Source organism: Suricata suricatta, chromosome X, assembly GCF_006229205.1.
Source record: "Suricata suricatta isolate VVHF042 chromosome X, meerkat_22Aug2017_6uvM2_HiC, whole genome shotgun sequence".
Lineage (NCBI taxonomy): Eukaryota > Metazoa > Chordata > Mammalia > Carnivora > Herpestidae > Suricata > Suricata suricatta.
This window is the reverse complement of record NC_043717.1, coordinates 32,409,002-32,423,857: the sequence shown is the minus strand read 5'-3', so window position 1 is coordinate 32,423,857 and position 14,856 is coordinate 32,409,002. Positions and strand designations below refer to the sequence as shown.

The window sequence follows — 14,856 nt, the reverse complement described above, 5'->3', positions numbered from 1 at the left end:
GGGTCGGATTTCTGTTCTGGTTTCTGTTGCGTTCTCCCTGGCCATTAGTGGCTAGACTCTTCGACCTTTTCTTTCCTTCTTTCTCTCTCTCTTTCTTTCTCTCTCTTTCTTTCTTTTCTTCCTTCCTTCCTTCCTCTTTCTTTCTTTCTTTCTCCCTTCCTTCCTTTCTTTCTTTCTTTCTTTCTTTCTTTCTTTCTTTCTTTCTTTCTTTCTTTCCTTCTTTCCTTCTTTCTTTCTTTCTTTCTTTCTTTCTTTCTTTCTTTCTTTCTCTCTTGTTCAGAGAAATAATATCACATTTTGGGCTCTGCGGGTTACAGGCGGGTTACAGGGGGAACTGAGAAAGCAAACATCTAAGACATGCTAGGAACACATCTGGGTGGTTGGATGTGACCTCAAGATCCTATCGCTTCCCTTCATTGTGATGTGTCTACATCACATCAGGGAAAGCTGCGGACAGCATAGCCCTATGGCTGTGAGACTTTGTGAAACACACACACACACAGACGCACACTCACACACACATGTACACATTTTTCGCATGGGGATGCCCATGCTCACACGCTCATGTGCCATCACACAGCTTGTGTGACCTGTGACATGACAGCCGCCACCCTCCTGTGTGTTACCCTCCCACCCCAATCTGTCTGCCTCCCATTTGAGGGTCCAGAACACAACATAGGTCTCTGAAACGGAGTCTGATAAAAACCTCCCTAGTACGCATGAGTTTGGTCAGCTGCAGAATTTTCTGAGAACTGACCCCACCAACACACGCTCTGGTGTTTTCCATGCTGCAGCCCCTCGTCAGCTGAACTCTGTTTCCCACCACACAGTAACTTTGTGATCTTGGGAACATAACTTAAAGCCCTGTGCCTCAGTTTCCCCATTTGTAAAATGAGAGTAATACCTGCCTCTTCCTAGCAGGGGGGAGTTCATGTATAATATTAAGTGCCTGGCTATGAACACAGCCAAACACGGCCTAAGGAAGGATTATGTCCAATGCTAGTTTTCTCCGCTCGTTTGGAAGAATTAAGCATGTTTATAAGCATGTTGCTGACGTTATATGGTGAATTCCCCATTTTATTATCTCAACAACTGGTCAGGTGTCTCTTCCATTTCAGTTTCATTCATTCATTCATTCATTCATTCAGCCAATATTTATGGAGTGCATACTAGGGGCCTGGCATTGTGTTATGTGCTGAAGATACTGCAATGAACAAAACAGACAAACATATGGGCCCTTGTGGAGTTTAATAAAGTGACCTAATTCCTTGTAGCACAATCAAGAAGATATGACTCCGAGCCGAAAGGAAGCAGCCTTCACAGAGTCTAAAAGGTTGTGAGAATGTGTCACTCTTGATACATCCAGAAAGGTGCCGAAGTCTGTTCAATTCTCTATGCTATGGTTCTTGTTTTCAAGGTATATCTGTTGGAAATCTTTTGGTTTTAAGTGACAGAAAATGCAACTCAAACTGACGTAAACCAAAATAGAATTTACTGGCTCACAGAAGTGAGGGAGAAAAGAAAGTTGAGCCAAAGGGTGGGCTTCAGGTAAAGTTTGATCCAGTAGCACACATCACCGCTACCAAAGACCTGGTGTCTCTTCTTCTGCCTCCTCTGAATGATGTCATGTTGGCTCCAGCCCCACGTGATGACCCCCACCTGTGCCAGGACTCCCCTGAGTACCTTCAAGTACCTTCCCTCTCGAGTACCTTGACATCCCACTGCCCAAAGAGGGTTTCTCAGAAGCCCCACCCAATTTCTCCTCCCAGCTCATTGACCCCATCTCTGGGGGTGGAAGGAGGTCCCCCCCTACAGATCAAGTTGGCTGAAAATGAGGGAGAGGTCTCCAAAGCAAAAATCAGGGCCTTCTCGCTGTATGGGGAGAGAAAACATGCCGTTAAAAGGAGCAATTTGATTATATATTGGAACATTGTTTTCATTGCAGTTTCACTGCATTATAGTTGACATTTACTTTTATTCAAAATAACACAGAGGATGGTGCTGGGTACCTCCTCAGTGCCTGAAGGTCCCTAAAATTCCTAATGCAGCCCTGTGGGCATTCCACAAAGCTCACCTCCTCCTCCAGGCAAATCTCTGACTTCCAGGGTCATGTTCTTTGTTCTTTGATGGTAGGATCACTGGAAAGGGGTGGGAATTAATGAAGTGGTCTCTGGTCTTATTCACCGGGTTCTCCCTAGGCTGTTGGGATGGGTCTATTCTGCAGATGCTGATTATCCTTGAGAGAACTACAAACATTGATTTCTGGACCAGCCACGATAAGGTCTAGGACCACATCCCCAGAGGTGGTCACAGGCAGAGACAGATCCTGACAGAGATATCTCCCTCCTCTCTCCTCAGCATCTTCTTGGTGACCACACTTAACTCACTCAAAGGGAGGCTCAAAAGAAGAAAGTCTGGAAGGAAATATAGCCAACTGTTAGCAGGGATGCGATGCGGGTGGCTTTCCTTCATTTATTCCTTCATTCATTTATTCTCCAAATATTTCTGGATGGTCTATGTTGTGCCAGGCACCATTTTGGACACTGAAGGTTGAACAGAGTACAAAGCGGAAGCCTCACCAACCCCCCCGCCCCCGCCACTGTAGAGCTCACGTTAGAGTGGAGGAAGATAGATAATAAACCCAGTAAATAAAATCTTGTGTGGCAGATGGTGATAAGGAAGGAAAAGAGATCAGGGGAAGTGGATGGGGAATCGGGAGAGGGGTGACATTGCAAATCAAAATAGGCATCCATGGAAGACCTCACTAAGAAGATGGCACTTGAATAAAGCCATGGGGAAAACTTGGGAGTGGGCCATGTGGCTATCTGAAGGAAGAGTGCTCCAGGCAGAGGAGATGGCCAGTACAAAGGCCCTGAGGCAGGTTGTGCTGTTCCTGTTCTAGGAACAGCATGGAGCCGAGGCCAGTGTGACTAGGGCAGGCTGTGGCAGAAAGAAAAGAGAGTAACAGATAGGCCGGGGTGGGGGAGCAGACTGTATGGGCTATGCAGCCTATTGTAAGGACCTCGGCTTTAGCGCCCAGATGAGGACTATGAGAGACCTACAAGCAAGGAGCACCCAGCACTGGTTTAGGGCTTCAAGAATCCCTCTGGCCGCTCTGTTGAGAATCGACTTCAGGGGCCAAGGGCAGGGGCAGGGAGGGTGACCAGGAGGCTGTTGTAAAGACAGGCGGTTGGAGCAGGGCACTAGCGGGGGTGGGGTCACGTTCTGGACCCGTTTCCTTCTTGCTTCTCTGTTTCTCACATTGCCCTGGTGAACGTGTGTGAAAGAGAAGTCACGACTAGAACTGTCCCATGACCCCCACTCACACAGGCTGGTCTGCCGTCGCCTTGCAAAGGCAAGTCCGTACCCGCACGTCTTGGCTGGGGGTGACCAACCAGAGCCGTGCTGTCCTAGATGGGAGCCACTAGTCACGTGTGGCTTTTCACACTGAAATATGAACTGAGGGCAAAACAGAATGAGAACTTCGGTTCCTGACTCTCACTAGACACATACCAAGTGAGCAGTAAGGACAAGTGGGAAGGGGCACCACATGAGACAGCACAGCGCCCCAGACCACTTCTGTGACTGCAGAAAGTTCTGCTGGATGGCGCTGAGTTAGAGGCTGGGGTGGGCTGCTGACATTCCCTCAGTCTCTCTGCACTACCCAGATGTCACCTGCTCGGTGAATGAGTCACTCCAGCCCTGGGCTCCTGCACCACACACCGCGTGCAAACAAGCCAGCGCTCCTGCGTCTCACCAGGTGTCCCCGAAAGCTAGCAGAAAGCTGGCAGGTCACAATCCCTTGATAAAAATATCCACGGCCTTCCAGGATGTTGTGACTGCTTTCCCTCCCTCCAACTACGGGGCTCTGTGTCTTGGTGCAGGTCACGGGCCCTCTCTGGGCTCCAGCTGCCTGATTAAAATGTGGGCACCTGGTGATACTCCAGGGGCTGTGCAGTCGAAACCCCGCAGAAGACTTTGGACACCTGACAGAAACGTCTTCGGGCGTGCAGTTGCACTAAAGCATCAACAGATCCCTGGGGCAGATGTGTTTCTGCCACGCACCCGAGCCATGTGACCAGCAACAGCTCTGAGCCTCTCAGTTGTCACCTGCAACCAGGAAATAAGGGGGGATTACTGGGATCACCGTGCTGGGCCCAGGGCCTGCAATCTCACAGGGGCTAATACCCGATAAGACCCAAGCGAATTGCAAATCGAGCTGCCGGTGGCTGAGGGAACCCCTGGGCTGGTGGCCCCGGGACAGCCCCCCCCCCCCCCGGTGGGCATGCGGTGGGAGCCCCCACTCGGCGCACAGCAGGCTGCCTCCGCGGTCTTCCCGATTGATGTGGATGCCACAGAAACACACGCCAGAACTGCGGTGGGATGTGAGAACCCATGCGAAGTTGCGGGAGCGAGACGCAGGGTGCTCAGAGGCATCGCCCCCCCACCCCCCGCCCCCAGGTGACCATGTAGGACAGCGGCCAGAGGGGCTCATCTGTCTCAGGCGCTCGGACATGCCGAAATGGTGGGCCGATCCGCCATGGGCAGGAGCATTTCGTGGGAACTTGGGGCTTAAAATTCCACATGCCTGGAATCAATATTCTATGCTCGTGTTATAATTCACTTTGCAAGGGAGAGGACGCAGCTCTCTGAATTCTTGGGTGAAGTAAACCACATATCCCAGGGATTAGGAGGATTTCCGTGCTTATAAATCGCACCCAGCGGTGGGTGGGGTGAGAGGGTGGAGGAGGAGGAGGAGGGGGGAGGCTGGGGCTCAGAGGAAGGCTCTGAGTCTCCCCAAGCCATGACGACAAGTTCATGGGAAGCCAGAATGTCACATTGATCCTCAGCCCAGTGTGACTGTGCTGATGGGAAGAACACAAAGAAGGTGGCCCCCGGTACCTGCGTTGACGAAAGCAAGCCCTTATCGGAAATGACTAAAGTCCGTCGGGCTGTTTATGTAAGTGCGGCAAACAGCTGTGACCCTGCCTGACACCAACATCATCTCCTGCATCTGAACAGAAAAAAGGGACATACCTGCAGGATTTTCTTTTCCCCCCAGACTTGCTACTGAGCAGACGTCTCTGCTTGTTTTGTTTGCTCTGCTGCGAGGAAAGCAATGCAGAAGAAAGACCTAGAATGTACAAGGCGTTTCCAGAAGGAGCAGAGTCCCTTTGGGCTGCCGGCAGCCTGCCTCCCCCTCCCACCCCGTCTGCTCCACTTCCTCAAAGGCCCTCCCAGATGCCGTTTCACCCCCTCCCCCTGTGGGAGAGAAACCCTGGCAGGAGCTGAGAGCTCCTGAAGGCCTGTGTCCCTGGCACAACGGGCGAGCTTCCCTGGGACGGATCTTTCCAGAAAATTTACGTTGCTCTCACCTTGAGGATGGCCGCTCCAGCAGGAGCTCAGACGAAGAGAAATGCCTTCCTTGGTGTCAGCCCGCTCCCTCCTGGGTACCAGTTGATGTCCCAGAATCAGCTGGAAGGCTGGGGCCAACAGAAGGCGCCACTTCTTAGGCCTGGGGATCACGGCCTGAGCCCAGAATTAGCTCTGAGCCACCCCCCTCCCCGGGAGGGAAGCCCCCACTCTGGCTAAGGAAGCAGAGGTAATAACTAATAACCTTCCCTCCGCCCCGCCCTCCCCTAACCTTGTCGTGAACCGTGGTTGTTTTGTTCAAAGAAGGGCTCGTACAATGAGTCTCGCTTTAATGAAAAGCAGACCCTCGCTCACCGTGGCCCCTCCTTGGGCAACGGAGATAAAAACCTAATGGCATGTCAGATCCCGTGATGGCAAACCCGCCAGGAAAACAAAATTATCAGGGTAGAGCGGAGGCAGTGGACCGTATCTGCTTTTGTACCATAAAATAACATAACCCGATGACCCCCTCATTTGCCGGAGGGGCACCGGGCTGGAAACGACGAGGCCTTCTTGCAAAAGTTCCTGCTGCCTGCCTGGCCCCAGCCGCTCCGCTCCGCCACCACCTCGCTGCCTCGCTCTTTTCCACCCTCCCCTCAGGCATTTCCGTTCTCGTTTCAATATCCCAGCCACAAGCCCTTGATGACAACACGTTTATCACTACGCAAATTGTGAGACTCCGACAGGAAAAGGGCCAAAGGAGGCTTTCCTGTGCGCACGCGCGCGCGCACACACACACACAGGTCCTCCTCTACACCGAATAATAGATTTCCCGAACTCTCTCCTTCCCGTAATGAAGTCAGGACGTCCCTCACCTACCCCACCTGGCCACCACGCAGGACTCTCTTGACAATTCAACAATGACATTTAATTGCATCCAAGAGGGGTTTTGAAACAACTTCAGGAACCGATGAATTGTGAAAGCCTTTTAAAAACAACCCTCTTTGCCAACGAGCATTACGATTCTACGGAACTTTCTCGCGTTGTGGCGCTGGCTGCCATGGCTATTTCTCTTCCTACTTCTCTCCTTCTTTCCCTTCCTCCTCGGTGACCAAGACAGCAATGTTCCCTGCTCAATTTCTAGCTATCTGTGTTTAAGCTGCTTCTTGCCACCCAACATCCAATACTCCTTCTTCGGCGATAACTAAGCCCCTGATTTTTAGCTGGATGTAACATCTCCAGAAGAATCATTACATGTCCCGGCCCACCCCTTGCAGCTAGATGTGACCATGCACAAAGTTCTGGCTAATGGGATGTCAGCAGAAATATTGTGGGAACTTCCAGAGAGTGTCATTGAAACAAGGGAAGCATTGCACTTCCTCCGTCATCCTGCTTTCCGGTTGGAATGCGGGTATGATGACTGGAGTTCAAGCAGCCATCTCATACCATGAGGCAGAAGTCATGCACACAGAATGGCAGAGGAAGGAGCAAGATACGAAGAGCCTGAGATGGTAGAACCCATTTGGAAAATCAGCCGTTTCTTATGCAATTAAACACACACCAATGTCACCCTCAGCAACCTCACGCCTAAATACTTCCGCAAAGGAAATGAAAACCTATGCCCATGCAAAGACTTGCAGAGAAACATTCGTGATGGTTTTTTCCATAGGCATCCCAAACTGGAAACAATCCCAACTTCCATCAACACGTGATTACGAGAGTTGTAAAGTATCCATACAATGGAATCCTCTGCAGCAATTTACCAGGAAACAAACTACTGAGACACATGGCAACATGGCCATCTCGCGACATACGGATTGTAGAACAGGCAAAAGTATGGCCTCCATGGTGACAGATGTTGGCACAGTGGTTGCCTATCTGGTGATCACGCTCTGTACAAATTTGTCAAAACTGGTCAAACTCCATGTGTTTATGATCCGTGTGCTTGACCATATGCAAACGATCCAGTAACATGAACAATTGTACTAATAGCAGCCTAGATCCTGGTAACTGTGCCAGACCACCCTTTTAGCCCAGAGCCCTACTTCCATGAGAAAGAAACGTCAAGGAGTAGACTTGGCATTCCGTCGCATGTGTCTAATGCTCTCCTGATGGAACTACATCTTCCCACCAGTCCATGATCATGCGACCACGTGGCTGACACTCTCTGCTCTGGGCTGTGAGGTCAGCAAGGGAGCTGGTCCTGGGAGCCAGGGCACAGATGGGAGTTGACAGCAGGGTTTAAGTGAGTACCACTGTCTCAAGCAGTTCTCTCCTTGGTCCTTGTTCCCGGGTTTCCTGGGCTTCCCTCCCGTCACACCTCGCACCCCCCCCTCAGCAGGCAGGATCCCCCCTTGCAGAATTCACCTTGGTCAGCCGACTGTTCCTCAATGCTTGTGCTAAGGCTATTGTTACATGCTGTCGTTCCCTTCGAGGCTCTGAAGATGCATGAGGCCGAGTAAGCGCTGCATTGCAGCTATTACCAATGTCATTAACATCATCATGATTGCGGGGATGTGGCTTATGTGGTATGCCAGTCAGGGGATGTTTGAGGGCCTTTCCCATAGTCCGGGGCATGTGCGGATTTCCATTTGGAACAGGACTGACTTCGTGGAAACACACAGTAGGGGTCAGCATTTCTGGAAGGTTCAGTAGGCAGCTGCCTTCGTGGAGGGATTTTAGGTCCATCCTCTGTCCTCCTCTTCCATCCTGCTCAGCTCTGGCACCTCTGCCTCGCCAAGAAGTCCCCTCATCAGCAACCACAAATCCTACAATTAGAGATGCATTCCTTTGACTTTATGGTTTCGCTGACATGAAAATGCAAGTCTTCCCTGCTATCTTTCCTAGAACTGTATGTTCATTCTTTTTTCATGTTCCCATTTAAAGAAAAAAACTGGAATACAGAAAAGACAGCATGAGAGGTCATTAGTGTAGAGATGCAAACATGGAGGTGGGGTGAGGTCAGAGAGGAGAAAACAACAAGAAAGATGAACGCTTCCTGTGTTTCCAGCATGCTGTGCATGTTGGCACGTGTTATATTCTCAGGAGAGCTCTCTTCCTGAAGTTTCATGTCATAAAGGCTTGACGTTGACTTTGCACCAGGTACCGAAGCAAGATCTATATAGAACCTGACCCGTTGTCAGGGTGTATGAGTGTTCACATTTGATACAGAAGGAAACTGAGGTACGGAGAGGATAAGTGACTCTTTAAGTCACATGGCCGATAGGTAGCAGGACGGGGATCCCCACTCCAGGCACCTTGATGCAGGGGCGGTGCTCATAAGAACGTTTATGTGACCATAAAATAACAGGTTACTGCCGCCCTATCATTGGGTGATCCTATCTGCCCAGACACCTTGCTTTTTCATTCAAACAACACTGCCTTCAAATAGATACATGGAGGGTGATCTTGTGGCTATAATTTTCCTTCCACTGTGAGATGTCTTTCTACAAGGCCTATTCCCAGGATTTCATTTCCCTCCTAAGATATCTTCCCAAAGCAAAACAATGTGGTATCTGTTTACTTAAAAACAAAAATAAAAAAGTCTAAAAGCAAAACACAAGAACAACAAAATTCCTGACCAGGGGATCGTGTGCTGTCTTTGTAACTCAGAGACACTGGGGCCCAGGGCACAGCCCTGCGGGCCTCCGAGACACCTTTCCGGGATTTTAGGGTGAGGATCCTTGAATTACAAGGAGGAAGGAACCTCAAAATATCATTCAGTTACTGTTCATCAGAGTCATAGGCAAAGAAAGGAAGAGACACAACCCGGAGAGGCGCGGAGGACAAATACCCGAGTGTTTTTTGCGGAGGAAATGCCAGGGTGTAGAACGGTCTCTTGTGTTGTGGTGGCTGTGGAAGATGCTGGAAAAGTGGTCAGCTCTGGCGCTGGCACTTCTACAGACCTAGGCAGTTGGGAGCTTGCCAAGCGTTGGGGGCAGGGCAGTGAGATTTGGAAGGGCACCTGGAGTCTTTTTTTCCAGAGAAATGAAAACCACATGTGTAACTAGGGGGGAGCCTGCCCTTCCGTGGAGAATTTCTTACTCGTGCCTGAGCGGAATGGAAATCTGTGAACTTTGTTCCTGCCTCCACGGCTTATGCTAAGGACTCTGCTGTTTCATTGTTTATGGAGACTGCAGGAAGGGCCAGTCGTGCTTTGGAAACATGAATGCAGAGAGGATCAGACCTCCTGCTGGTGTGGGCGGGGCGGCATGGACAGACACAGATGCAGAGAAGAGGCAGGGTCCTAAGATCAGACCGTGCTCTGGGGCCAGGGGTGTAGTGACATCCATGGCTTCCTACCCCCACAGCCCTCTGCAAACCTGACTGTCAGGGCTCTTGTCTCTGAGTTGGAAGCCTGGTCTTTCCTCGGGTTCAGGATCAGAAGTCTGTCTAGGCCAGCATCCCACTGGAACCTTCCATGAAACATCACTACCCGTCTGTAATCATACCAGCTTGGTCTACAGCCTCTCAAGCTTGTGGTGCGGTGTGAGCTTCGGGGCTAGCAAGTTCTGTGAGGCCCCCGTGGGTGTCACCACTGTCAGAGCCCAGGGGACATTTCTATCCCTTTCTCTACCGGGCTGCCCAGGTCATCCTCTGAGGCAGGTTTCATAAATTCCTGTTAAAATGGCTTGGATACCTGGGGCTCAGAGACATTAGGTAACTTGCCCATGACTTATAGCAAATGTTCCTAAAACGACTTCTGGAGATTCAGAATAGACATAGGCATTAAAGGCTCTGAGAACTGTTTGACTTTCTTAAAGAAATCGATACCCCCGCCCTAACCTCTAAAGCCTCAACTCCTTTTCACTTAAAAAAATGTTCCCCAATTTATTTGACTATAGAACATTTTCCCCATGCAACTTGCAATATATTCTCATACAATAAAATCTACTGTTTCTTTCTAAACTGTCAATGGTAAGACTAATCTTCCTTGTCTCCACTGATGAAAGGCTTGGCCATGTGACTTGCTTTGGCCAACAGAATGAGGATGGAGACGACGGTGGCAATCTCAAGCCTAGCCTATAAGAGACATCACGTGTTTCCATTTGCCTTTTGTGCTTTTCCATTCTCCGTGACAGAAACATGGCCCCAGGAGCAGGTGCCACCTCTGCTGGTCCCCAGAATAAGACACATGGGGCAGAGCTACTCCAGCCAACCAACAGATGCATGAAGGAAAAATGCATTCTAATCCTTATATGCCACTGAGCTTTGGGGTTGCTTGTTACATGGCATCATTATCGGTGGCAATAGCTACCTGATACACTATTCTTATTTACTATGTCATAGAGTCCTAGCACACAGGGGCAGTTCTTTGGGAAATGCTGAGTCACAGTCAGTAAATGGCCAAGCCAGAGTCACCCTCAGGACTTCTAATTCCAAAGCCTGCTTGCCCCACTGCATCAAGATGATGAAGATAAGCCTCCAGGGTCAGAAGACTGCCCCGAGATAGTCTCCCCGTCCCCCCAAGATAGTGTGCTTTAGGGGTTCCTAACTGTAAGGGAAACACAGGGTGTGGGGCACCTGAGAATTCTACAGTCTCCAGGCTGGCGCTTAAAAAATATTTTTTTAATGTTTTGTTTATTTTTGAGATCAAGAGCATGAGCAGGGGAGGGGCAGAGAGAGAGGGAGACACAGAATCTGAAGCAGGCTCCAGCCTCTGAGCTGTCAGCACAGAGCCCGACACGGGGCTCGAACCCACGAACCATGAGATCATGACCTGAGCCGAAGCCGGATGCTTAACTGACAGTGACCCCAGATGCCTTCCCACCCCCCTGGCCAGCACTTTAAAGCAGGTTTGGAACCCTTGGCAGGGGCACCAGAAGCAGACACCCACACGTGCTGCTGTAGTCTATCCTGGGCCAAGTCCTTGGAGGCGCTGGATTGCAAAGGTTACGATCTCAGACTTTCAAGTTCTTCCCTTTCTTAAATCTGCAGCAGCCACATTATTTCCAAGGTCCTTGTCAGTAGCCTAAATTCATACCAATGTGCTGAGTCGGTACGAAGCGCAGAATTGATGGCACAGAAAGACATTAAACAACCGACAACCCTTTAGACCATGTCAACAGATCATGCGTAGCCTCCACTGCAGAAGTATTCCATTAAATCCTTGTGGTTTCTCCCCAAAGAGCAGGAATGCCCTTCTATCATTTCAGAACACATGGAATCCTGGCACAATTTTCACTTCAGCTGGGACAGCAGTTTCACCTGAGCTAAGCTCTCGAGAGGGCCTGTTCATCTTCATTCAGGAAGTAGGTCTTGAGCACCCTTGGGTGGGTGGGTGGGGGCTGCAACACACCACTGGGTCTGCAGGGACCCAGCCCGGAGGGGAGCGAGGTGGGCCGACGCCAAGCACAGCGTGAGGCCCCGAGGGCGTCGCTGAGGTCTGACCATTCTTCATAGGTGGCGAAACAACCGGCAGGGGCCGCCCACACACGGGGCAGTAGCCACGGGGCTGCCATTGCTGTTGGGCTGGTGTGATGCACACAGAATGGGTGTGAGGCGGCACCGCTGGTGAGCCGCTCTTCCCTGGGTATGATGGGCCAAGGGCAGAGTGAGTGAGCCCCAGAGTGCCCCCTAAGGTGAGAAAACACGCTCTAGGAGGCAGGCTTGGAATGTGATTGGGAATTAGGAAATGCTAAATTAATAAACCTAATCCCTTGTCTTAAGTTCTGTTTGGAAAAACGAGGAGGAGGAGGAGGGTGAGGAGGAGAAGGAGAAGGTGCAACAGGTAGTCAGCCATGGAGACTTCCAGAAAAATGAGCAGGCTCTAGGTGCCTCAACTTGCTCCAACCGTGTCCTAGCCTTGGCAAAGAGGCTGAGGGCACAGACTCCAGCAGCACCTGGGTGGCTCATTGGTAAGCATCCGACTCTTGAATTATTTTTAATATTTATTTATTTTTGAGAGAGAGAGAGAGAGAGAGAGAGAGAGAGAGCGAGAGCGAGCACAAGCAGGGAGGGAGCAGAGAGAGGGAGACACAGAACCCGAAGCAGTCTCCAGGCTCTGTGCTGACAAAGCCTGATGTGGGGCTCGAACTCATGAACTGTGAGATCATGACCTAAGCTGAAGTTGGACACTCAACCAACTGAGCCTCCTAGGCACCCCGACACATCCAACTGTTGATCTCAGCTCAGGTCATGATCTCATGGTTTGTGAGTTCGAGCCCCACGTCAGGCTCTGCAACTGGTGGCATGCACTGAGTGCTCGCTCTCTCTCTCTCTCTCTCTCTCTCTCTCTCTCTCTTTCAATAAGTAAGTAAATAAATAAACTTTCAAACAATTTTTAAAAAAAGGCACCGACTCCAGACTCGGGAGGTGTGTTTTGAATTTCAGCTCAGCCACTTATGGGCTCTCTGACCTTGAGCTAGTTCCTTGAGACTCTAAGCTGCAGTTTCCCCATTTGTAAAATAGGGATGCGGTTCCCATCTCAGACAGGGATAACCGAGGATGATGCTTCCTGAGTACTAAGCATTAAGCCGTCGGTACAGGCACACCTCGGAGAGAAGGCAGGTTCGGTTCTAGGCCACTGCAGCAAAACAAATACCCTAGTAAAGCAAGTCAAATGAATTTTTTTGGTTTCTCACTGCATGTAGAGATTATGCTTGCACGATACTGTAGTCTAGTAAGTGTGTCGGTCTACCAAACACAAGACACATACCTTAAGTGAAAAATCCTTGGGCACTAAAAAATGTTAACCATCATCTGAGCTTTCAGTGAGTCTTCCTTGCTGACCACTGATCACTGTAACCAGTATAATAATAATGACAGAGTTTGCAATATTGCAAGAAGTACCAAACTCTGACACAGACACCAGACCCTGGCGAGGACTGTCTCCCTTAAGGTGTGCCCTGAGCAAATGCTGCTAGAAAATGGTGCCGACAGAGTTGCTTGATGCAAGGTTGCCACGAACTTTCAATTCTTGCTATTTTAAAAATGCTTTTGAGCTTTCCATTTTTAAAAAACACGATATCCGAAGCATGACAAAGGACAGCACAACAGGCCTGTAAATGGCTATGACTGTCTAGGCAAGGGGCCCTCCCCCAGGCTTATCCGAGAGATTGTTCTTTCCCTTTCTTTCTTTTTCTTTCTTTCTTTGTTTCTTTGTTTTTTCTTTCTTTTTCTTTCTTTCCTCCCCTCTCTCTCTTCCTTCCTTCTTCTTTCTTTCTCCCTCTCACTTTCTTTCCCTTTCTTCCTCTCTTTCTCTTTCTCTCTCTCTCTCTCCCTCCCTAGGTAAGGTGTCTTCTCTGCTAAGACAGAGTCTTCACCCAGGCATACACAAGAGAACTTTCTTTGTTTCTTTCCTTTTAAAATATTTTTAATGTCTATTTATTTTTCAGAGAGACAGAGTGTGAGCAGGGGAGGAGCAGAGAGAGAGACACAGGATCCAAAGCAGGCTCTAGGTTCCGAGTGGCCAGTAAAGAGCCTGACATGGGGCTTGAACTCACAAACCATGAGATCATGACCTGAGCTGAAGTCAGCCACCTAACTGAGCCATTCAGGTGCCCCTCTTTTTTTTTTTTCAGAGAGAGAGGGTGGGGGAGATGGGCAGAAGGATGAAGAGGGAGAATCTCAAGTAGACTCTACACTCAGCACAGAGCCCAATGCAGGGCTCAATCTCACGACGCTGGGATCATGACCTAAGCTGGAATCAAAGTCGGACACTTAACCCACTGAACCACCCAGGTGCCCTCCAAGAGATGTTTCTTAAGGTCACTATTGTGGGTGCTTCGATGTGCTGCCCAGGTCCCCCTTCGGGACCATAGGACTGACTTCCCCAGCTGCCAAGAGCCACTGGTGGAAAGGCCTGAGCTGTCCACCCCTGGAGGGGGGAGGGTGTCAACACCCTACGCAGGGCAGCCTGAAGCCAATGACTGATCATCTGGGCGCGCACAGGCCCAAGGCCCTCAGCCCAGCTTGGGACAATTCTGGAAGGCCCCTCAGCTCCCAGGCCCTGGAGGCCTCTCGGGCGTGGACACCGAAGCACAGACTCCTCTTCCACGCAGCCCAGCTTCCCTCACTCCCCCACCAGCGTTGGGTCCAAGAACTCCCCTCCGTATACTTCCTGCATGTCACGTGCCAGCTTTTCCCAGGGTCAGGTGCCTCTCTGGACCAATTAGCAGAGCCCAGGGACCCTTTAAAAAAGTGTCCACTCCCGTAGGGACCACAGGATTTGGGGGGAGGGGTGGACCAGTAGACAGAGGAAGAGAGTGAAGGGGAGCTTCGCAGATTAAGCCACTTGTAGAGAATGTTGCCATATTTTTGGTTGTCCGGCGTCTGAACCCCCTTCCTCTCAGTCTAGGTGGGAGGCAGAGCCCCCTGTAACTCAGCTGAAAATGCACAGCACTTGCTGCGGCGGATGCGGTTGTGCCTACGCGCAAGCACTTGGAACTCACGGCTCCTGGATGAGCCAGGAGTGCAAGCACATGTGACGCCGTGCAGGGCCGGCTGCACCAGCAGGGAGGCTGACATCCTCTGGGCGCCAAAGGCCACCCTCAACCAATGACA

General features: G+C 50.4%; 1 long non-coding RNA gene across 5 annotated transcripts; it reads right to left on the bottom strand.

The window, feature by feature from the left end:
* Nucleotides 1–1,241: 1,241 nt before the first annotated feature.
* Nucleotides 1,242–6,116, bottom strand: LOC115284318. 5 transcript variants are annotated; one of them, XR_003905153.1, is made up of 4 exons: nucleotides 5,855–6,116; nucleotides 5,376–5,483; nucleotides 5,038–5,134; nucleotides 1,242–4,110 (listed from the first exon to the last, which is right to left on the bottom strand). It is a non-coding gene; the product is annotated as an uncharacterized LOC115284318 (long non-coding RNA). The 5 variants fall into 5 exon arrangements; XR_003905152.1 differs by lacking the exon at nucleotides 5,855–6,116 and having other exon boundaries at nucleotides 1,242–1,872; nucleotides 2,075–4,110; nucleotides 5,376–5,570; XR_003905149.1 differs by lacking the exon at nucleotides 5,855–6,116 and having other exon boundaries at nucleotides 5,376–5,570.
* Between the last annotated feature and the right edge of the window lie 8,740 nt (nucleotides 6,117–14,856).